The sequence below is a fragment of the Podarcis erhardii genome (assembly GCF_964252035.2).
Source record: "Podarcis erhardii genome assembly, chromosome: 5".
In the NCBI taxonomy this organism is placed as follows: domain Eukaryota; kingdom Metazoa; phylum Chordata; class Lepidosauria; order Squamata; family Lacertidae; genus Podarcis; species Podarcis erhardii.
This window is the reverse complement of record NC_138509.1, coordinates 76,063,000-76,086,785: the sequence shown is the minus strand read 5'-3', so window position 1 is coordinate 76,086,785 and position 23,786 is coordinate 76,063,000. Positions and strand designations below refer to the sequence as shown.

The window sequence follows — 23,786 nt, the reverse complement described above, 5'->3', positions numbered from 1 at the left end:
GAAACAGGATACTGATGGACCTTTGGTCTGATCACACACACAGCTTTAGGGGGTACCAAATTTTGTCCTCGCTGAGGGTGCCATATTTGCTCACCCCACCACTTCTGCCGCCACCAGAGAAACAACCCAGGTAAGGGAGGCTGCAGCAGTGGCAGAATGGCATGGTATTCTGCTGCACAGCATTGCTTGCTGGTCTCCCCCACCTCCAGGGGTAAAGAGAGACCAGCAGCAAAGCCTCGCAGAACGGCCTCCTCTCACTGCAAGAGGGAGGTGTTTTGGTGTACAGCCTTGCTGCTGGTATTCCCTGCTCCTAGGGTGGACAGAGACCAATAGCAAAGCTAGCTTTGAGGAATGCCTCCCTCTCACAGAGACTCTTTCTTGCCTTAAGGAAAAGCCCTTCTGGATCCTTGCTACCCACCAGAAAAAGCAGGAGAAGCCTTTGCAGGGTTTGTACCCCACCCTGCCCCTGCATAATAGAGATATAATTAAGGTGCTGATGTATTTCTCAGGGTTATTTTTAAGCTGAGATGTGGCTGCCCCTTTAACTCGTACTTCCAACTTGTACCTATTCTGCGGTCTGAAAAGAAGTGCATGTGCTGGTACCCACCAAAAACCATCTGGAACTCTACACAATTGACGTTACCAGCCGTGCGGATACCAATACAGTGGTACCTCAGGTTAAGTACTTAATTCGTTCCGGAGGTCCGTTCTTAACCTGAAACTGTTCTTAACCTGAAGCACCACTTTTGCTAATGGGGCGTCCCACTGCCGCAGCACCGCTGGAGCACGATTTCTGTTCTCATCCTGAAGCAAAGTTCTTAACCTGAAGCACAATTTCTGGGTTAGCGGAGTCTGTAACCTGAAGTGTATGTAACCTGAGGTACCACTGTATGTGCATGCAGGTACACATTTTCAGATGTCCTGCTAAACAGCACACCAAAACAGTAAGTCTGGGTCCCAAAACCAGTCAAGAACAATTAGTTGGGTAAGGATAAAAAAGTAAACTTACTGCTGCAAAAATATTGTTTTCTTGTTGAGAGCTGAGTCACTGGGGCATAGTGATGCCTGTTGATGCTGGAAAAGATTTTCCCCGCCCCCTCTACACAGAGTAAGCAAGTGAAAGAAGCACACAGCTGAAGGATGTTTAGCGCCATAAAAATGATGTGTGGTTGCACCCTATGGTCTCTCAAAAAATAAGTATGCTCCGAGAAACTGAGAGAGTAGCATGCCATCAAAATGTGATCCTTCCAATCCTTGGGGCACCAATCTGACTCACACCTTCCTGGGTGTAAACCTCAATGACATGGTGTGACGTCCTTCTGGCCAAATGTGTATAACAGTCTTCCCCCAATCTGGTGCTACAAGTCCCAAAGCTGTGCTGGCTGGGACTGATGGGAATTACAACTGGAGGACACCAAACTGGGTGAAGCGAATGTATAGGCTTGTTCTGCAAGTTACTACGTATTTGCAAAAAGTTTTATTCTATCCAATTTTGAATTTCTGGCTCATCACGCTTGGTGGGGGGGGGAATAATTCTGTACAAGAGTGAGTTTTGTGCACAGCCCACAATAGAAGAACATGCAACACTAGCCAGTAAACACAATGGTCCTCATTGAAAAACACAAACAATAATTTGGCTGGCAGATGAATATTTTCTCTTGTACATGCATGTTGTATTTTCTTAATTCTATCATTTAATCTCTCTGCTTCCTTTGTTGTACTATATGGCAAATCGGAGGAAATGAACAAAAATCACTGGAGGTGAGGAGGGAAAAGAGAATTTGCATATCAAAGGGTATTATTTTCAAGTGAAAACATAAAAAAGTTTTTTTGGGGGGGTTGCGGTTGTGTGGGTAACTCCAATTGACTTCTGAGTGTACTTTAGATCAAGCCTAGTTTCTTTTGTGAAACTTCCCAGGGAGGATAGTAGAAAACCTGCCAGCCATCATCTCTGCATGAAAAAGATGCTTCTGAAATGCCTGAATCACAATCTGAAGCCAGTCATGGATTGATGGCAGTGTTCACCTGAAATATGGCAACCTCTTTCTAAACCAAATCTAACACCTTTTGCTAGACAGTCATTAAGCAATTGCAAAGGACTTAGCAATGTTATGGCTGGGCAACCATGAGTGACGTGGATCTGTTTGGAATATTACCTTTGAATCCTTGCAATTCCGTCAGACCCCAGACTAGCACTGTGCTTCATGACATGACGTTTTGCAGCAATAATTCTGTTTGCTGGTGGCTGGGATGCAGAATGGTGGCTGGGATGCAGACACATGGCACAACATGCAGAGCTTTAATACATTAGGAAGAGATGCCCCATCCTTTAGACCCAGTTAAGACTACACAATGCTAGGAAATAACAGTTGCAGGTCCAGTATATTGAGTGGGAAAATAAGGAAATCACACACACCCCACCCCCAGAATACATAGTCTTAATGAAATTGCCCCTGTTGGAGAATACAACACATATTTTCTATTTATTTATCTCTCTCTCTCTTGAGGAGATAAAAAAAGATAGCCATGTTAGTAACTGTCACCTGGGGAACAGAATCCTTTCCAGCTTTGAATATCAGAACATTCTCTCCAACATTTTGCACCTGGCATAAAAACAAAGAAAATAAAACATTACAACACATTCAGTTGCACTCCAAACTTTTCATTCATTCCATCAGCACTAGTCTTCCTATCTAGTGCCCAAACCTGCTCTTTGTATTCCAGTCCCTTTGTCTTAGAAAGAATATATTCCATGTTCATTTCAATGGCTCTCTCTCAGCATTACCTTAGCCTGCCTCCTTGACATTCTAGCTATCCCTCCACCTTTCCCTGAAACATCTGATATAAATATTAAGATTACCTTGGCTTTCTGTCAGCCCTGCCACTGCTCCTTGTGTCTTTTTATGTATGGGGAGGGAGATGCTGCAGAAAGCAGAGCTCTCGCCAAGGATGTCAGCTGTCTCTCAGATGCACCGCATGGGGAAAAAAACCTCGCTGTTGCAAGCTGCCTGCAGGAGCAGCAGAGAGTGCGAGACAAGCAGGCTTCAGTTGCTAGAGGTGTGTGCCACTGCGATCGAAGTATCCCTTTATGGAGCAAATCTGTTCCTGTATCCCCCAACAAATGAAACATTGGAAATGTTGTGCCTTCCTGCTCATGACTACAGCAAAATTGGTGAACTTTCCATTGATAATGGCAACAATTGGATTAAATAAATCCATGCGGGAGGCACGTTCGCAACCCGCAGCGTTCACAATCTGCAGCACCGCGCCTGTGCATGCGTGGGTTGTGCTTCAGCGCATGCGCAAAGCGCCGAAACCCAAAAGTAACCTGTTCCAGTACTTCCGGGTTCACCGCGGTGCGCAACCCGAAAACACACAACCTGAAGCGTCTGTAACCCGAGGTATGACTGTATCCATTTTCCTATCACCAAGAGGGCAGAGAAGACCCTATGCCTTCCCTTCAAGAAAAAGAGCCAGTTAATAAGGCAGTATGTCGCTCCTTCACAACACAACTGCCCAACAACTCCTGCTTCCAAGACATCAATTTAACCCAGGGGTCAGCAAACTTTTTCAGCAGGGGGCAGGTCCACTGTCCCTCAGACCTTGTGGGGGGCCAGACTATATTTTTTTTTGAGGGGGGGAGAACAAATAACCCAGAGATGCATTTTAAATAAAAGCACACATTTTACTCATGTAAAAACACGCTGATTCCCAGACCGTCCGCGGGCCGGATTGAGAAGGCGATTGGGCCGGCTCTGGCTCCCGGGCCTTAGTTTGCCTACTCATGATTTAACCCATATCTGTTCTATCAAGCCTGTGCTCATAGAAGAAGGTGCTCCTGTGTTCCTAATGTGTGAACAGATTATGGGTCACCTACAGACAAACCATCACAAAACTTGCCTTCCTTTCCTTTGCCTGTCCAGGGGCCTCTTCAGAAATTACCAATAAAGGTTAAATTTCCACATGAGCTGTGCTGGCATGCCAGAGACAAGCTTATTTATTTTATTGTTATTTATTAAATTTTTGTACTGCCCTTCATCCGAGGATCACAGGGCGCTTTACAGCAGAAAAAAACAAAACAAAAAACAAAAATGCATAACAGAATAACAAATGAAACAATACCCTGCCCTACACAGTTTAATTAGCCAAAGGCCTGGGAGAAGAGGAATGCTTTTGCCTGGCGCCTAAAGATGAAGATGCCCGGTGAACCTCCTCTGTTAGCTGCACCATCCTCTTCATCACCATTGTTGTTGCCCTCCAGTATGGAGAAATTTGATCTTCTAAAGCAAGGAACTTTCTGTATCAGTGGATACAGTCATTTTAGAATCCTGATTTTCTGTCTCTGCACCCAAATAGAATGTAGAATAGGAACAATTTACGCCAGTTTAATTTAAGCTGGCATATGTTATGTTGGCTTTCTATATTTAGGATTGCTGTTCAGAGGGTGAAGATGATAACCAGCTGGTGCATGTATCTGCCTTCTTGGTCTTCTTTTGAGGTATGGACTTTGGATAAGCAACTTCCAGGCCTCGCTCGTGTTTCTTATGATTTTCATCTTTAAACTGAACTTTATTTGTTAGATTACTGCCACACCTTTTCCCTTCAAGGAGCAAAAGGTGGCAGTGTGCATGGTTTTCCCTCTTTCAATTAATCCTCACAACACCCTGTGAAGTAGAATAGGCTAAGAGACAGTGACGGGCTCAAGGTCCAAGGTCACCTTGTGAGCTTCATGCCTGAGTTGGGGACTGAACCTTTTTGTCTCCAAGATCCAAGTCCAGCTGCCTAACCACTAAGCCACATTGGCTCTCAACTTGGACCAGACAACCCTTCAAATTTCAGTGCTGCCCTGTGCAGTGTCAAAAGTCTATGCCTCCTCTCGCCCTGCCTCTCCTCTCACCTTCCATTCTAAATCATTGCTGAAGTGCTCCCTGTGGTGACTTCTTGGCTCGGTGCCCAGTGTGGGCAAACCACTCACGCTCCCGTGAATCTGCTTCTGATGGCATAGAGGAAGATGGGCCAGATTTCCCCATCTAGTTGTCAGCCATCCTAAACTGTATCCTTGGGAGATCTAGCAGAAGATACATGAGGCCTTGCTTAGGGGAAATGGAGAGAGCTACTGAGCAATGTCCTTTGTCATGCCCTTTTCCAAGGAGTTCTCAGATCCGTTGCCACCTTTGTTCTGGCAAAATACTGGACAGGGTGGAGCAGGGTAGTTGGGAGAGGATTCCACCCCACCCCCATGATCTGGTGCTTCAATCCATTGCAGCTGAATAGGATGGCCTGTCTGGAATTTGTCACGCATGCGCACACACGTGTGCACACACATGAATTTGTAAATATGTCTGTGCTTGGCTACCCAGAGTTTAAATACATGACCTTTCACACAACCTTTCAAACACTTGCATTTGGAGATGATCCCTAACTTGGCAGAGAGAGAGAGAGAGAGAGAGAGAGAGAGAGAGAGAGAGAGAAGGAGAGAGAAGGAGAGAGAAGGAGAGCGATGATAGATGATAGATAGATAGATACAGTGGTACCTCAGGTTACATACGCTTCAGGTTACATATGCTTCAGGTTACAGACTCCGCTAACCCAGAAATAGTGCTTCAGGTTAAGAACTTTGCTTCAGAATGAGAACAGAAATCGTGCTCCCGCGGTGCGGCAGCAGCAGGAGGCCCCATTAGCTAAAGTGGTGCTTCAGGTTGAGAACAGTTTCAGGTTAAGTACGGACCTCCGGAACGAATTAAGTACTTAACCTGAGGTACCACTGTAGATGATAGATAGATAGATAGATAGATAGATAGATAGATAGATAGATAGATAGACAGACAGACAGATAGATAGATAGATAGATAGATAGATAGATATAGATAGATAGATAGATGATAGATAGATAGATAGATAGATAGATAGATAGATAGATAGATAGACAGACAGACAGACAGACAGACAGACAGATAAGACCTGAAATACTGGACAAAACTGTATCAATACAGGATGTAGCATTTTGCATTGAAATATGGGACAATCCTGTATTATACAGGACAGGTGGCAACCCTAAATCCTGACCTCTTTCTGTGCACACATTACCCTTGCTATGTCTACGCTCTGCCTCCACTGTCAGAGGCAGTAATGCTCCAGGATACAAGTTGCTGAAAGTCACAGGACAAGAGAGTACTCTTGTGTTTGGGTCCTGTTTCAGGTCGTAGGAGCCAACTCCTAGGGGCCAAGGTCCCTATAACCCTCCCATAAAATATTTGAGGGGTCAGGGGTTCCCCAGCGTTGATGGACATTTCCATTCAAATAGTGTTTGCACCACATCTTGTGATTGATCATGTGGGGTGGGGCTTACCTGCCCCCCACAATATTTTATCCACAATATTTTCCCACAGGCATCTGGGTGGTCAATGTGAAAGCAGGATGCTGGTCTAGATAGGCCACTGGCTCTTATGTTCTCATATTGCTTGGATTGAGGTGAATTTAATTCACTCTTATTTATTTATTCGCTACCAAATAAATATGTATTAAAGATTATATTAATGAAACAGTGATGTAGAAAAGCAGGCCTGTTATTCTTCTGTCCATTTTGCTTCTCTTTATCTTCCTGTGAGGTGGGCAGCGGGAGCTCAGCAGCTCTTTGTCCAGAAGTCTTTACAGAACGGGATTTAAGATACAGTAAGTTCATAACTCACCCATTACATAAATACTCCCTCTGCTAGAGAAATATACACATACACAATGTATGTTAATGCTAGAAAAATACACAGACCGGAGGCACTTCATGTGACTGCAAAGGTTTTGTGGTCAGCAGACCGATAAAATTCTATCAACCATTCTAGGGATGAGATCACTGATAAAAAAAGAGATGTTTTCACAGTTGCAAAAGTAAAATAAAAATAAGCTTGTCAGCCCTGCCTCTCAGAGCTGCTACCCTTTGCCCACATTACAATTCCTAATGCAGACAAACACAGCACAAACACAGCTCAGGAAAACTCAGGGAGCTTATATCATGCATTAGGTGACTTTGGAAAATTCTGTTACGATTCTGGAGTTCTTTAAACAACAGCTCTTAGCTAAGTAATAAGGACCCACAGAGCAGGGTCCTAACCAGGACTACTCAGAAGTGAGCTCTAGTAAATTTGATGGGGCTTACTCCGAGGCAAGATTGCACCCCGGTCACTATTATTCCCTTTGATCTGCCAAGTTTGGGGGTAGATCACCGAAATGCATTCAGTGTGGTGTGGGGATGTCCCTGAAAACGGTTTGGAAGCTGAAGATAGCACTGAATTCCCTTGACCGTACCTTGACCAGGTGGGACTCCAGAACCTCTCACATTGGTCATTAGGCAACTACACTGGCTACCATGATGCTTCTTCCCAGGTTTGGTTCCCAATGTCTTAAGATGTGTTCCCATTATTGTCAGCAGTGCAGTTGTTTTTTCAATGCATTTCGCAGTTCTTTCCTACGTCTCAGCTGTTCACATGAGCACAGCTTCAGTTCATTTCTGTTTGCATACACACCAGGAGGTGTGGATGAGGGGGGGGTTATGTATTTACCCTGTGCAAAGGTGTTCACAAACAAATTAGGAACAGCATTTTCTTCTCCCCTGCCATCTCCATTTTATCTTCACAATAACCCTCTTAGGTAGGCTTTGATAGTGAATTGCCCAAGATCACCCAGTGAGCTCAGCTTCATTAATGTGTGACCCCAAATTCTGGATCCCACTCCCAACTGATGCCAAAGTTTAGTGCTAGTTTAATGCCGTTTTGTGCCATGAACCCCACGTTTCACAATGTCCCTCCAAACCGAGTAACTGACACAGCAAATCGAGGTTAATGCCAAAAAAATCCAACCTTGTCTGATTCACTCCAGACAGGTGTCAAAGTTTTGTGCTAGTTTAGTGCCTTTTTCAGGGTCACATATAATGAAGCTCCATAGGTGGCTGAAGCTTTGAACCCAGATCTTCCCAGTCCAACACTTTAACCACTATACCACACTACACAACTCCACCACACAACTTTTGCTGTGATTTATATGCTGCTTTGCAGTGTTTTTGTCTGTCTGTCTGTCTTTCTGTCTGTCTGTCTCTCTTTCTCTCTCTGTGTGTTTTTAAACAGAGCTGTTGTTTTAAAAATCTGCCAAAGGTAAACCAGATTGGAGCAAAACCCCAATTATTCCCCATGTGCCTTCCTGAGCTTATAGACAATTGAGTTTAGTAGTTATTTTAATACATGGCTTGCTTGGAAGAATTGTTGCTGGCCTTTGGTGGGTGGGTGACTACATTGTACTATGGGTATCGTTTAATATTAATACTAATTGTAAACATAAATCAGAAAATGTACACACTAAATGAAACAGGCAGAGGTGGATCTGAGAGAGTGGCATTCAAGCACCACTTTCCCCCTGGATGTACATTGTGTGACCTCTGACAAGTCTCTCTGATGTAAAAAATGGAGTCTGGCTTCTGCTGCCCAACTCCCATGGGACTCTGAGTCCCCTAAGTCCATGATCGGTCAGAGAAGAATGGATGGAGGCAGGATACTTTATTTTTCTGTTGCAACAGAGTTCTCTCCCCTCCTCGCAAGCAGGGAGAGATCCAGAACAAAAGTGTGCAGGAACCATTAAAGACTTTTGACATCACATCTGTAAATGAAAACAACAAAGATTTATCTCAAGGGATGCTATGAGCACAAACACAACAGGGAATGCAAAGCACTTGCAAATTAACAGGACATTCCTACACAGGTTCACTTAAAAGAAAATCCCACTAAGTTCAATGAGTCTTACTCCCAAATCAGCATGCATAAAACTGCAGCCTAACAAGGCCATTCTATGCGTGTCTCTTCAGGAGTAAGTCCCTTGCATTCATTGGGAATTACTCCCAGGTACACATGCATAAGAATGCAGAACTTCGCTGCATCTGAGTTCCAGCTGAAAAAAAAGCCCTGTAAAAAGTACTTCGTAACTATAGTAATAGTACCAATTAATTGATACAAAAAAGATAAGATCTCCTTTAAAAAAAAATGGGGTGATGGAATACTGGTGATAATTCTGTGTACTGGAAATGGATTGGGCTTTCCTGTTCAAAGTATAACTAGCCCATTGAGGACAAAATTGTGCTGAGGTCATAGTTTCTACCATCACTGGAGTGAGCGCTAAGGGAGATAACTTACCAACAAAAAAATTAAAATGAAAAGTGTCACCAATATTTTCTACAGCAATACCCTGTGGCTATGCCACTTTGTCTCCCATTCACACATAACAAATATGGTTTTGAGTCAATTGTCCATGTGGCATAACCAATATAACCTCAAGTACAGCAAGCCTGATGCTTTATTATTTTCTTTTTGTGTTATTATAATACAAAGGGTACAGTTGGCTGACTTTCATGTAAAGGGAGAAGGGGAGCAAATAACCAGAGTAATTCAAGCATACAGTTTTTGATATTATTATTATTATTCAACTGAGCCCTTTACTTCAGATTAGGATCATGCCTTCACTACACGATGCACATTACTTTGAGTTCTTAGTTCAGTACTGAAAAACTAACACTTCTCGACATCCCTGACAAGTTAAAATAAAAAGCCATTAGACTCTCCTGAGCATAGATCTCACTAGGAAGCAAAGTTTTATGTAAATGCCTATCGTTGGTGTATATTTAATTCCTACAGGAAATCAACAACACAAGAGCTAGAAAAGCGAGCATGACAAAAGTAGCATTCAATAGTGGGCATTTTTTGCAGAATAAAAAGTAAATGTGTAATAGAGGGACATGATACTGAGAAAAGAGAAGTAGTCAAATGAATACAGTAAGGGAACAGAAGTAGCCCCGACAATGCAGAAGATGGGTGTAAATTAAGAGATTACTACTGCTGGAGACAATAGAGGCTCCAGGTAAGAAACTACACAGTTTTGACTGTATTCTTTTCATTATCTTCTGTATTTTTATAATGAATATCTTGTCTGTAAACATCAGGGTCGGTTCTAGCAATAAATGCAAAATGATCAAATATTTGGTTGTTTTAAATGACAGTAAGCGCTCATGATATCAGAACATTAGACAAACATATACTTGCACAAACGTACAGTGGTACCTCAGGTTAAGAACTTAACTCGTTCTGGAGGTTTGTTCTTAACCTGAGTTACCACTTTAGCTAATGGGGCCTTCTGCTGCCGCCGCGTGATTTCTGTTCTCATCCTGAAGCAAAGTTCTTAACCAGAGGTACTATTTCTGGGTTAGCAGAGTCTGTAACCTGAAGTGTTTGTAACCTGAAGCGACTGTAACCCGAGGTACGACTGTATGTGGTTTCATTTATTTTTTAAAGATTGTGTTTCGTTAGCGTCTCTCTTCTTCTTTTTTTACAAGTACTTAGAAAGAAATTCTTGGAAGCAAGCTTGAGTTATAGAGCAGCTTCTAGGGCAGTGAATATGTTGACTGGGGGAAAGAAGGGAAGAACAAAAGACGGCAATTAATAACCCCACAAGTGTTTGCAGTTATTTCCCCACCTCTGCCACTTTTGGCGGAGCGGTCGTCATTAATAAAGACAAATGTAACTTTTACCGGGCCTTAAGGGGCTGCGGAGGGAAATAAACAAGCCTAGGACCCATTGCATCTAAGTAAACAGAAAGGTTGTAAACCCTTCAACCTCAACTGTCAAGAGTGCTGCAAATTAACACCGTGCACAATAGGCCCTTTGGAAGCCAACTTAATCCACCCCCATGTATCTACATGAGGGCCATGCATAACAATGGAGGACTTTGGGCTTCCATTTAGAGTTGCCACTACAGGCTGTCAGTCGTTTGAAGAAATAACCATTTCCTAGGCATGACAGCTCCCCCCTCCCCCCCCAACAGAATGTTCCCACTGATGTGTAATAGAAGTGACTTTACTTTTCTTTTCTTTTTACATATGCCCCCTCCCCCTCTTCCACTCCTGCCCTCCTTTTCTTCTCCCTCCCCACACTCCCTTCATCTGAGATATGGCTTTGGGGAGAACGGAGGGGATGTACTTAGGCCACTGACCCCCTGCCAGTTTACTTTGTGTGGATTATCTATGCAGGTGTTAATATAATTGAAGGTGTGGTAGCAGATACAACCCCCTAATCGCTTTTCCTATATGGAGATTACCTAGGTAGAGAATGCTGAGCTGTACCTGAAGAATAGGCATGTGAGTGCCTTATTAACATATCACCATTCAGAGGCAGCTGCATATCTGGGAAGGGGGGGGGGCCTTTAAAGAGCCTATTCATCTATGTTAATGGGCCCATTGCACAGTACATTGTGTGGGAAATTAAGTCTCTGGCTGTGAACTTCCTGTGCTATGCAAGCTGCTTTGACTCCTCCCCCCTTCCTACATTTTATTATTGCTTCAGTCTTATTATCTCCTCCTGGAAATAAAAACATTCATGTTCTTACATTGGAGAAGCCAAAACGTTCTCAGATAACAAACTACTGATGCTGGTTGAAAAGTTCCTTTGGTTTCCGCTATTAAGTGGGGAAACAAACAAACGTGGGGGGGGGGGGATATGTTTGCAAATTAAAGCAAACCTGAAATTAACATCGCGGCCCATCAAATTAGCTGAGCTGTCATGTACATGACAGTGTGGAATCCTGACCCACCCATTCCTCATTTTCTTGTAAAATATGTACATTTTAAATTGGTTTTCCTATTTATCGTTCTTGCCTTGGAATTAATTCTCTCCCTACAACATTATTCTGCTGAGATATGATTATTGTTGTTGTTTACGATGTTGTTGTTGATTATGATGATGATGATAAGGCATGGGGATAGAACCGTTTTTCTGTGGAAAGCTGTTGAGTGAAAAAGAATAATTGGTTGATGCAGTAGAAAAGGTATACCTGTATGTAATGCATATCCCCCCCTCCCTTCTTTTAATGTATATACTACAGTGGGTGTCTGGAATTAAGTGACTATCATCATCCCTGAGTGGGAATCCCAGATGAATCTATGAAATTCATTCCCGACCTCTGATGTACCCCAGGATAAGTGGGCAGCTACCTAAATGCAAGCAAATCTGGCGAGGAGAGAGAAGGCGTACCTTTTGTGCACACTGATTTGAACTCAAATCATACGTACAGAAATGTCAGCCTTCACCAGTTCTAGGTGTTCATTATTCTATCGTAAACATCCGTGAAAATAAATAACTTGTTATTCACATGTGTGTGTGTGTGAAAGTAATTTTCACACATATACGCATCGACAAATGCATATTTCAATATAGATTCAGACACACGCATATGAGGATGAGGCTGGAACGCTCTTTACGCCCTTTTCTATATTGCTCAGGCCATATTCTGAAACAAGTAATTATCATCAAATATATTGTAACAAACCTTCATCTTTCCTTTATGACCCAAATGCTGAGCATTGAGTCATCACCATCACCGCTACTGCGGTCATTATCGTCATTACCATCATCAGGCTCATAAAAGAGAGCCTTTAATGATCAATACTAACTGATTACAACTCAATTAAGAGAGACCCTTCCAGAGTTTTTGTTTTTTTTTAATCTGGCCTTCCCTCACCCCCCCCAACCCTCCGCTATTTTCAAGTTACTATAATATGTCCCATTATTTAACATATTAAATGAATGTGTGAGAATGTACCACTGCCACTGTTCCATTTCCCACTAGCCTTCGGCATCTTTCTCCCTCCAGAGCTCTGTGCATGACCGAAAATGTACTTGATAGTGCTGGGAAAAAATTACGTGAAGGAGCAAATTGTCAAGCAGCGTGCAGTCCAGTGGTTACAACTGATTTCTCCCCCTGCTATTTTGCTAACTATTTTTGACCATTAAGCATCCGATCCCTGTGCAAAACCCTGTTTCCATGTACAACACACTCTCAGATAGATGAGGGAGATATTTCAGAGTGGGGGAAGGAATTAATGTAATGGTGGGAAGGGCGGAGTCTAGTTTTTCAGAGTGAATAATGTGAGTGCCTCCAGATTGTCAGTATTTTGCTGGAGGGGTTAAAGTGGGACATAAGAAGCTGCTCTATACAGAATCAGACCACTGGTCCAGCTAGCTCAGTATTGTTGACACTGGTGGCAGTGGCTCTCCATAGTTTCAGAAAGCATTTATTTTGGAGGAACTGAAACTGGGCCCTTCTGCATGCAAGGCAAATGCTCTGAACCTGAGGTATAGCCCGTCTCCTGGGATAGGGGATACCAGAACTTTAAAGGTAAAGGTAAAGGGACCCCTGACCATTAGGTCCAGTCGTGGCCAACTCTGGGGTTGTGGCGCTCATCTCACTTACTGGCCAAGGGAGCCAGCATACAGCTTCCGGGTCATGTGGCCAGCATGACTAAGCTGCTTCTGGCGAGCCAGGGCAGCACACGGAAACGCTGTTTACCTTCCCGCCAGATCGGTACCTATTTATCTACTTGCTCTTTGACATGCTTTTGAACTGCTAGGTTGGCAGGAGCAGGGACCAAGCAACAGGAGCTCACCCTGTCGCGGGGATTCAAACCACCGACCTTCTGATCGGCAAGTCCTAGGCTCTGTGGTTTAACCCACAGCGCCACCCGCGTCCCACCAGAACTTTAGATTTGCACATTTAGAATGGATTTAAGGGCTCTTTTGCACCAGCACAACAAGAAAGAAAGAATTTGTATTTTTGTGGTTTGGGAAGCAATGGGGAAATGCACTGAAAAGTTGGGGGTGTATGATGATTAATGGGAAAATGTATAAACACCATGCAAACTGGGAAAGGCTGTGGCAGAGACAACTCTGGTTTATATAAGTGCCCCTCATACAGGGGTGGGTGATCTGTAGTCCCAATTTTCAGGCAAGTGGGGTGAGTCCAGCAGGAGAGGAGGGTGGGGGGGAGGGGGAGGGCAGAAAACCCAAAGGGATGGAGCTATGGAAGGAAGAGAGGGGAGAAGGGACTTCTGCAAGCAATCCATTCATACTGCTAATAAGAGCAACCTGCCTTTCCCTGGCAACCCACTGGGCAGGGAGGAAGGGGTTGTGGGGAAGAGAGGAAAGGAGTTGCAGAAACAGCAAATACAGGTAGAATGAAGGCCCAATTTGGGATTCAACCTCCTCCATTGCAGGGTTCAGCACCATCTACCTCTGGCTGCTGCCCCAGGTGCCACCAGTTCTGACTCTCAACAAATTGCTCCCTCCCCAGTAAATGCGATCCCAGCTGGGGAGAAAAGGTCACCCATCCCTAACCCATTGAGTTTGTAGCTGAAGCAGCTTTTGAGCCATTCTTAGTTAATGCCCAAAGCTAGGATTATACCACAAAGCACACTAAAAGACTTCCTCAAAGTAAATTGCCAAAGAGGGAAGATGCATTTTCCCTGAGAGTTTGTGACATCCCACCTTACAATTGAGGGGGAGAGGGGGTTGGGAGAGAAGAATACCGAAGGGAATGTGTATATACATTGCAACAGTAGTTTGTATTATGCACATTGATACTTCAATCACAATGTTAGCAAATTCTGACTCTCTCTACTGTAAAAAATGGGTCTTGAATAAGAACAGAGACCTCTCTTGTTTTCAACCTTAGCTCATCCATAGGCAGATGAACTTGCAAAAAAAGCTAAGTTTTCTTTTTATCCCTCTTTCTCTCATCGACATTTCGTGCATTTATCAGCATTTATTTCTCACTAGCCACACTGTGATGTTTTTTGAAGTTGAAACGAGCCTTTGCAACTTCTTTCTGTCTCATACAGTTAACAATGAAAGCAACAAAAGGACCTCCAGAGAGCTTCATATTTCTCGACAAAAGATAGCTGATCTACATAGAAAAAAGGGCTGCTTGGGGGGGAGGAGAAAGCCATTCATATTTAAATGAAGCTTGCTTTAGCATTAAATTTCCATCTTTCATGTTACCTTGTCTGTTCTGTTTTTGTTGGTGTTTGTTTTCTGTGATCTGGCGGCAACCAAATCTGCATACTGAATATTCTTGGTGTTTTCTGACTTCCCAAAAAGAACGAGCAGGCACCTGAACAAAATCTGATATCCAAGATGGAAAGAGTTATCTCCTAAATGGTCAGTTGCCTCTGATAACACCGAAGCCTTTTTTCACAGGGGAAATATGTGGCCTTATTGTAACCTTTCACTCTGATAGAAGCTCCAAGTGTGAGCAAAGTTTCACAGATGCCATTCTTTCTTCCGTGGAAGGTGGGGAGACTGTATCCGCTGTGTGATTTGAAAGTATATAAATCATGCCGATATTACAGCATACGTATTCATGTTTGGAAGCTAATGCTCCCCATAAACACACATGAAATTTTCTCACATCATGTTCAAATCCCATCCCCCCCAAAAATTACACCCATGTTTGAAAAACACCATGTGTGAAGCAATCATAATTTCTTCCCTAAGTAAAGTTTGCAAGATGGAGCCCATCTGCCTCTTTCAAATGATGAGAGTTATAAGAGGAAACGTGAAGTCTTTACAGCTGCAGTGTATGGAATATTCTATTACTTCAGTGGCAAAACCATTAGAAAAAATATGTATTTTTAAATGCTCTGACAGCTTACTATTTTAACATTTCGGTGAGGAAGCTATGGTTATGTCTGTCTTTAAAATGTTTATCTGACACTGAGATAAGAGTCCTGGCCCAGGGTATTAGTAAGCGTAAAAGCTGCACCTTAGGTTAAAAAAAAATTGTAATTTTGTGTTATTCTTTTAAAGAAAACTTAACTAAGAGTCATGGAATCGGACTGAGACTGTTGTAAGCAAGGACAAGAGTTTAAAAATCCTTTCCTCCCATCCTGTGGTCCCAATGAAAATCACACACACACCCCCATTGCTATTTGCACCAGGAGGGAAGCTGCCAGTGGCATCTGTGTAAATGGTAACTAGGGAGCCATTTTTTATTAGCGCCACTCCGCAGGAGAAAGGGGGTTCACAACCCTCCACCCAGGTCCTGATTTCTGGTTGTTATCTGAAGCCAACAAACGATGCTCCACACTGAATGTAGCATGTAGTTTGGCCCCACATCTGTGACTGAGGCACCTCTGGAGTCCTCATTTCATACAGCTTGAGCCTAACATCAATGGGCCTGTTCCTCATATTCATTGAATTACAGAGCTGGGCCTGTTCCTCATATTCATTGAATTACAGAGCTGGGCCTGTTCCTCATATTCATTGAATTACAGAGCTGGGTACTCATCCTCTGCTCAATGCATGTTCTGCATTTCAGAACTCAAGCACAGTGTCTCTGTCAGGAGACTCTTCTGCCTCTGCTTCAATACCTCCAGCTCTCCTAATGTTTAACCAACATCTACTCTTCCCTGCAATTTGCAATTTGATTCCAGTCCTGCCCCCCCACCTCCCACCCCAAGCATCAAAAGGACTAGTTTCCTCCATCTACTTACCAATGGATGACTGCTGCAACACCATGTGATGACTTGCATGTCTGAATGGGCCATGGCACATAACAACAACACCGTGGTCCACTTTGCATTGGTCCAAACATGATGCTTTCCAGTGGAATCAGCTCATAGATTCAGCTGAATTGAGAAGAGATGCTGACTCTTACCATCTTTCATCATTTAGATGCAGTTCTACATATTACTTGATAGTATGCTAATAATAATAATAATAATAATAATAATAATAATAATAATAATAATAATTTACCGGTATTTATTTTCCCTGCCACTCTGTGCGGCTTCCAACAAAATATTAAAATACAATAGTCCGTCAAACATTAAAAGCTTCCCTAAACAGGGCTGCCTTCAGATGTCTTCTAAAATTCTGGTAGTTGTTTTTCTCTTTGACATCTGGTGGGAGGGCGTTCCACAGGGTGGGTGCCACTAATGAGAAAGCCCTCTGCCTGGTTCCCTGTAACTTGGCTTCTCGCAGCGAGGGAACCACCAGAAGGCATTGGACCTCAGTGTCCGGGCAGAATGATGAGGGTGGAGACACTCCTTCAGGTATACTGGGCCGAGGCCGTTTAAGGCTTTAAAGGTCAGCACCAACACTTTGAATTGTGCTCAGAAACGTACTGGGAGCCAATTTAGACCTTTCAAATATTACTTAATTGCATTTCTAGTCAAGGATACGTGGCTCTCTTCTTCCTCTTTCTAAACTCACAAAAAACCCTGTGAGGTAGGCTTGGGTGGTGACTGGCCCACAGTCTCCCAACAGACTACCATAGCTGAATTGGGCTTTGAACCAAGACCTCCCCAGTCCCAATTTGATGCTCCAATCAGTACAGCGACTACACCATACTTGAACTCAATCCATTGGGATGTTCCTCTGTGCAAACTCCACTGGCAGAAATGGAAGCTGCCCAAGAGCAAATAGAGAATGTTCAAGGCATGTTGTTTCCCCCTTCTATAATTAGAGCTGCCAGACCGAGGTTATTTCCAGGCTGTTGCTATTTTAGGGTGAGTTTCCAGCAGATTCATACTAGCAAATTCTGGTTGTGCAATTAACATTGATTTGGCACTTTTTTGCAACAAATATATTTCCCTCCTTCCCTAAAATAGGACTATTTGTGACAAAGAAAATGGGGAGGAAATGCATTGGAAAGTGTGGGGTACCAGTTGCTTGATATAATGTTGCATAACCTCCCACGAACAAATCAGGATAAATGCTCAATAAATATCCGATGGCGTCAAACCTCTACACAAACAAATCGGGATGGATGCACAATAAACAGGTCAACTGGAAGCAACCAGGCAGCAGCAGTAGTGGTAGTAGAAATACAGTACTATTACTATTGCTACTACTACTATTAATTTTCATTATATATTTTTAGGTGCCAGGTGAAAGCGTTCCTCTTTAACCAGGCCTTTGGTGGATGAATATCTTACAGTCTTTTAAATGGATCTGTGGGAAGGGGGAGGGTGTTGCTTTGTTGTTTTGGTTTAAATATTTACTGTGTCTTATCTTGTATTTTATTCCGTGAACTTCCCTGAGATCTTTTGATGAAGGGTGGTATGTATATAATTTTTAATGATGATGAACTTAAAAACAACAACTGGAGGCTCTCTAAAGAATTCAACCGAAAGCATCTGTCTGGTTATCTATTGGATCACCATTTAACTATCAATTTATAATGACCATGGTATTCCGCCCCTGCTAATCCTTCTTGCTTGTAAGAAAGTGGCTCTAAGCAGACAGGTAGGACAACTGGCATAACCACAACTCTCTCCAACCAGATGTTGTTGGGAGTGGTGACTGGGAGCGGCCACCGAGACCATATAACACCGGTTTTGAAAGACCTACATTGGCTCCCAGTACATTTCCGAGCACAATTCAAAGTGTTGGTGCTGACCTTTAAAGCCCTAAAAGGCCCCGGTCCAGTATATCTGAAGGAGCGTCTCCACCCCCATCATTCTACCCGGACACTGAGGTCCAGCACTGAGGGCCTTCTGGCAGTTCCCTCATTGCGAGAAGCCAAGTTACAGGGAAGCAGGTAGAGGGCCTTCTCGGTAGAGGCTCCCTCCCTGTGGAACGCCCTCCCACCAGATGTCAAAGAGAACAATAACTACCAGACTTTTAGAAGACATCTGAAGGCAGCCCTGTTTAGGGAAGCTTTTAAGGTTTGATGTATTGCAGTATTTTAATATTTTTTGGAAGCCGCCCAGAGTGGCTGGGGAAGCCCAGCCAGGTGGGCGGGGTATAAATAAATTATTATTATTATTATTATTACACGTCAAAACCTGGGCTTGACCACTCCTTGGCGCCAAGCATTTGGCACAGGTTCTTCCATTATGTGCCCATTGATCATTTCCCCTCTACTGAAGCCCAACGAAAGCAATGCCTCCCCTTGTTTCCTTGGCCGGCCTGCTTCATCCCCCTCTCTCATTACCCCGGGCGACTGCGACTAGCGTTCTCACCATGCGTGTGGGTGCAACGACTTGTTGTGTCACTAAGGACAGCACTAACAGCAGCTTCATTAGTTCTTTTTACAACAAAAGCTAGAGGGTTGGGTCTCCCCCCTTTCTCTGCCTTCTCTTTCTTCCCCTTAGTTGGCATGCGGGTTGAATTTTCCTTGGACCCCCTGCTTGACTTTTTTTTACAGCTCCTTTTGAACAGCGAGGCAGCGTGAACAACTAAGAATTGTAACTGATAGACTGTTTGCATGAGAACCCATGAAAGTCCCCTTTGTTCCTTTCACGTCAGCCAGGTTTAAGCAGACCCTCCCCCCCCCAACCCCTCGGCTAAAGAGGAGGAAAAAGGAAATCCACTTTTAATTATACATTGATGGAAATCGCTGCATAGTGAAGTTACATCAAGTGGAGAATGGCCAGTTTATACTCTTTTATCTCAGCAGCCCAAAGAGGCGCTGTCTTCAAAATAGATATGTCAGCACAGAATGCCAGTTCCCAATATGTGGACAGCCTTGCCTAATTTAAATCAGATTACCAGCTTCATTTATAATCATGAAAACATTTTCAGAAGCGCAGCCATATTACTAATGGACTGGTTGACACCTTGAGCCGGCAAGCACTTACTTATGTACATGAGCAAGCTTGACTCAGATGGGGCGCAATGAATAGGACTGCAACGTAAACTGGGAAGTCAAATGATGGACAAAAATATGCTCCACTGTTTGTCATTAAGAAAACAAAAAGGTGGGAAGTAGGGGCCTTTGCTGATGGCAGTCAATGACTTATTTTTGTATGCTGCAAGATATAGATAAGATAATTTACAAATCAGCCGTCTTGCTTGAGTAAAATGTTGGCAATCCCCGATAAAGTGGAGCAAGGCTTTTGCAGTGGGTTGATCTAGTGAGGCCAGTCACTAATGGGGGTTCTTGCCTTCTGTATTATCAGAACTGCACACAGAATTGTTATCTGATATTTTTAAAGGTTTGATATTGCCATGGTTTTAAGATCCTGATTTGTTGTGCACATTTTATGTGCATTGAAGGAATTCAATCAGTAAATATGTCCATATGTTTATGTCAATTTTAAATAAATGATAAATACTGTACTTGTTGGATGATTGGGAAAACCATTTCTGTGTTATCTGAGTTCTTGGATCAAATATGAAATCTGTGAGTGGGTGAATAGGTGCATGTGTGTCTGATGATTTTTAGTAAAAAAAATAAAGTTTGTGGTAGGTTGTTATGAGGAATGCTGATGTTCAAGCATTTTGCTTTTTCTCCCTGATTTTCAGAGTTGTCCAGGGCTGGGTGAGTTCCATGATCTCATGTCAGAAGCTATAGGATCTGGCTGCAAAATCCAGGAACCTAGGAAGCATGCATTATGAGGTAATAAACTTTTATTCAGAAGTAAGAAGAAGAAGAAGAGTTTGGATTTGATATCCTGCTTTATCACTACCCTAAGGAGTCTCAAAGCGGCTCACAATCTCCTTTCCCTTCCTCCCCCACAACAAACACTCTGTGAGGTGAGTGAGGCTGAGAGACTTCACAGAAGTGTCACTAGCCCAAGGTCACCCAGCAGCTGCATGTGGAGGAGCAGGGATGCGAACCCGGTTCCCCAGATTACGAGTCTACTCAATATGATTTTCAGGTCTAACCCCCAAATTATAGAGCAGTTCTAACCAGTGGCCAGGGATGATCAGAATGGCAGAGACACCACCATATCTGAAGCCTTGCCAGCTTGTGCTAGTTTTCTGGGGGGTTTTTTAGTATTTTTTAAAAAAACTTTGCTAGCTCCAGGCTGATGCAGTCAAGGGGCTGAGTAGTTAGTCCCTCGGGGATCCAAAGGGGATTGGATCTCTGCCACTACCAGCAGGAGAACCACCAGTAGCAGTTTTCTACCCATCATGGCAGAGCCCCTCCCCATCACTGGCAGAGGCCAGCACAGAGAGGTGCCAACATGCTAGATTGAAATGCTGGATCAGAGCTTGGACGAAGTGATAGGCTGGATGTGAGCCAATCAACTGAAGCTGAATCTTGGAACAGGTACTCCTGGATCCAACACTGTCACTGGAGGATCAGGTAGCCTTGGTGGCCAGGAGTGCCTTTTTCCATCTCTGCCCCCCCCCCCCTTGGGAAAATATGACTTGGCCACCGTACTCCACACTCTCCCAACCTCCAGATTGGACTATAGCAAATGCACTCTACTTGGAGCTGTCTCTGAAGACGATTTGGAAACTTAAACTGATCCAAAATGTAGGGGCCTAATTACTGGACAAGGTTCCATTCAGACCTCATACAACCCCTGTTTTAAAATAGCTGTATTGACTGGTTGTCAGTCTGTTTCCAATTCAAGTTGTTCATGTTAGTGTTTAAAGCCCTATATGACTTAGGCACCAAATATCTGATACACTGCCTCCATCCCCACCAACCTGTTAAGATATGCAGAGGTGGCTCTCTTGATAAGTGTCGCCACCCTCAGAAGTGCTGGTTTTTGGAGTCATTCACTTACGTGAACTGTGTGAATGGTGTGTGTGTTTTACAAAAGGGCCATAGTTATGTTTGGGGGGGGGGGAGAACGTGACTCTATACAGAGATGCTCACGAAACGATCACTTGTGCATGAGCAAGGAGCAGTGGGATTCAGTTTTAACTTTGCTACTTGCCTGTAAGATGGTGAGACATCTGTTGGAACTTGGGCTGAGCTGGTAGTAATAATAGGAATAAATATTCCTTTGCGTCAGGATGTGCTGAATCACTCAGAGGAGCCTTAAGTGACAGACTAGTCTGGAACAATTGACACACAGCAGGGGCAACTGGAAGTGGTCCCGCCCAACCCGTTGAGAAGAAATCTTTCAAGGGGAAGAAAATGAGAATTAAACCGACTTGAGTAATGGGTGGAACAGACCGAGAGAACTAGGACAAGGGGAAACAATATGCACATGTACAAATCTTTTAATTTTGTTTGCTTTTTTAAAGTATTTATGGCAGCTGTGCATAACACACCCTTATTTATTTTAACAGGCCTGTGTGCATCAGAATGTTTGCATAAGAAAAATCTTGAGTAAAAACGAGATTACCATCTGAGAAAAATCAGAAGATGTAGGCAACTAATGTGATAACAACATGGTTATTTATTTGTTATGTGGCATTTGGGTATCGTGGACTAAACTTAAGGTTAGTAACTGAAAGGCCCTGGAAGAAATCTGACCCACTGACTCTCAAGTTACCAACATAGATGAAGAAGGAATTTGGATAAAGTTGCATATGTGGCAATAAGAGCTGTTCAACAGTGGAGTGGGCTTCACCACTCTGGCGAGACAGTCTGCAGGCAGATAGGGTCTCAGCCTACGTACCAGATGAAGCTGGTAAACAGCTGCCCTGGATACAGATTTGACCTGTGCCTCCATGGACAGCTGTGAGTCCAAAATGACTCCCAGGCTGCGCACCTGGTCCTTCAGGGGCACAGTTACCCCATTCAGGACCAGGGAATCCTCCATACCTGCCCACCTCCTGTCCCCCAAAAACAGTACTTCTGTCTTGTCAGGATTCAACCTCAATCTGTTAGCCGCCATCCATCCTCCAACCGCCTCCAAACACTCACACAGGACCTTCACCGCCTTCACTGGTTCTGATTTAAAAGAGAGGTAGAGCTGGGTATCATCCGCATACTGATGAACACCCAGCCCAAACCTCCTGATGATCTCTCCCAGCGGCTGCATGTAAATGTTGAAAAGCATGGGGGAGAGGACAGAACCCTGAGGCACCCCACAAGTGAGAGCCCAGGGGTCTGAACACTCATCCCCCACCACCACTTTCTGAACACGGCCCAGGAGGAAGGAGCGGAACCACTGTATAACAGTGCCCCCAACTCCCAGCCCCTCAAGACGGTCTAGAAGGATGTTATGGTCGGTGGTATCAAACGCCGCTGAGAGATCCAGAACTAGGAAACAACTCTCACCTCTGTCCCTAGCCCGCCGGAGATCATCAACCAGTGCGACCAAGGCAGTTTCAGTCCCATGATGAGGCCTGAATCCCGACTGGAAGGGATCCAAATGGTCCGCTTCTTCCAGGCATGCCTGGAGTTGTTCAGCAACCACTCGCTCAATCACCTTGCCCAAGAATGGAAGATTTGAGACTGGGCGATAATTGGCCATCGTGGCCGCATCTAAAGATGGTTTTTTAAGAAGTGGTTTAATAACCGCCTCTTTCAGCGGGTCTGGGAAGGCTCCCTCACGGAGGGAAGCATTCACCACCCCACGAAGCCCATCGCCCAGTCCTTCCCGGCTAGCTTTTATAAGCCAGGATGGGCAAGGATCCAGGAGACAGGTGGTTGGCTTCACTCGTCCAAGCAGCCTGTCCACATCCTCGGAGGTAACAGATTGGAATTGATCCCACACAACTTGACTAGACAGGACTCTAGCACTTTCCCGCCCCGGCCCTGCTCCCACAGTGGAGTCTACCTCTTCCCGAATCTGAGCGATTTCATCTGCAAAAAACTTTGCGAAATCATTGCAGGAGATCATGTGGCCCGTACTGGGCCCCGATGTCGCAGGTGGTTCTGCTAAATTGTGAACCACCTGAAAAAGTCTCCTGCTGCTGTTTTCTGCAGATGCAATAGAGGCGGCGAAGAAAGTCTTCTTCGCTGTCGCTATCGCCACTTGGTAGGCTCGATGTTGAGCTCTAACCTGTGTCCGGTCAGATTCGGAATGAGTTATCCGCCACCGGCGCTCTAGCCGTCTCAACGATTGTTTCATTGCCCTCAGATCCGTGGAAAACCACGGGGCTGCCCGGGCTCCATGCAATCGGAGAGGGCGCTTCGGAGCCAAACAGTCAATAGCCCTGGTTAACTCCACATTCCAGCGGGCCACCAGGGAATCGGCTGAAAGGCCATCAACATGGGATAAAGCATCCCCTACCACTCTCTGGAAACCATTTGGATCCATTAAGTGGCGGGGGCGGACCATCCGA

At 44.1% G+C, this 23,786-nt stretch overlaps 1 long non-coding RNA gene across 1 annotated transcript; it reads right to left on the bottom strand.

Annotated features, from left to right (window-relative positions):
* Nucleotides 1–957: 957 nt before the first annotated feature.
* LOC309342395 lies at nucleotides 958–2,960 on the bottom strand. The gene is made up of 3 exons (XR_014156771.1): nucleotides 2,861–2,960; nucleotides 2,544–2,603; nucleotides 958–1,099 (listed from the first exon to the last, which is right to left on the bottom strand). It is a non-coding gene; the product is annotated as an uncharacterized lncRNA (long non-coding RNA).
* Nucleotides 2,961–23,786: the final 20,826 nt, after the last annotated feature.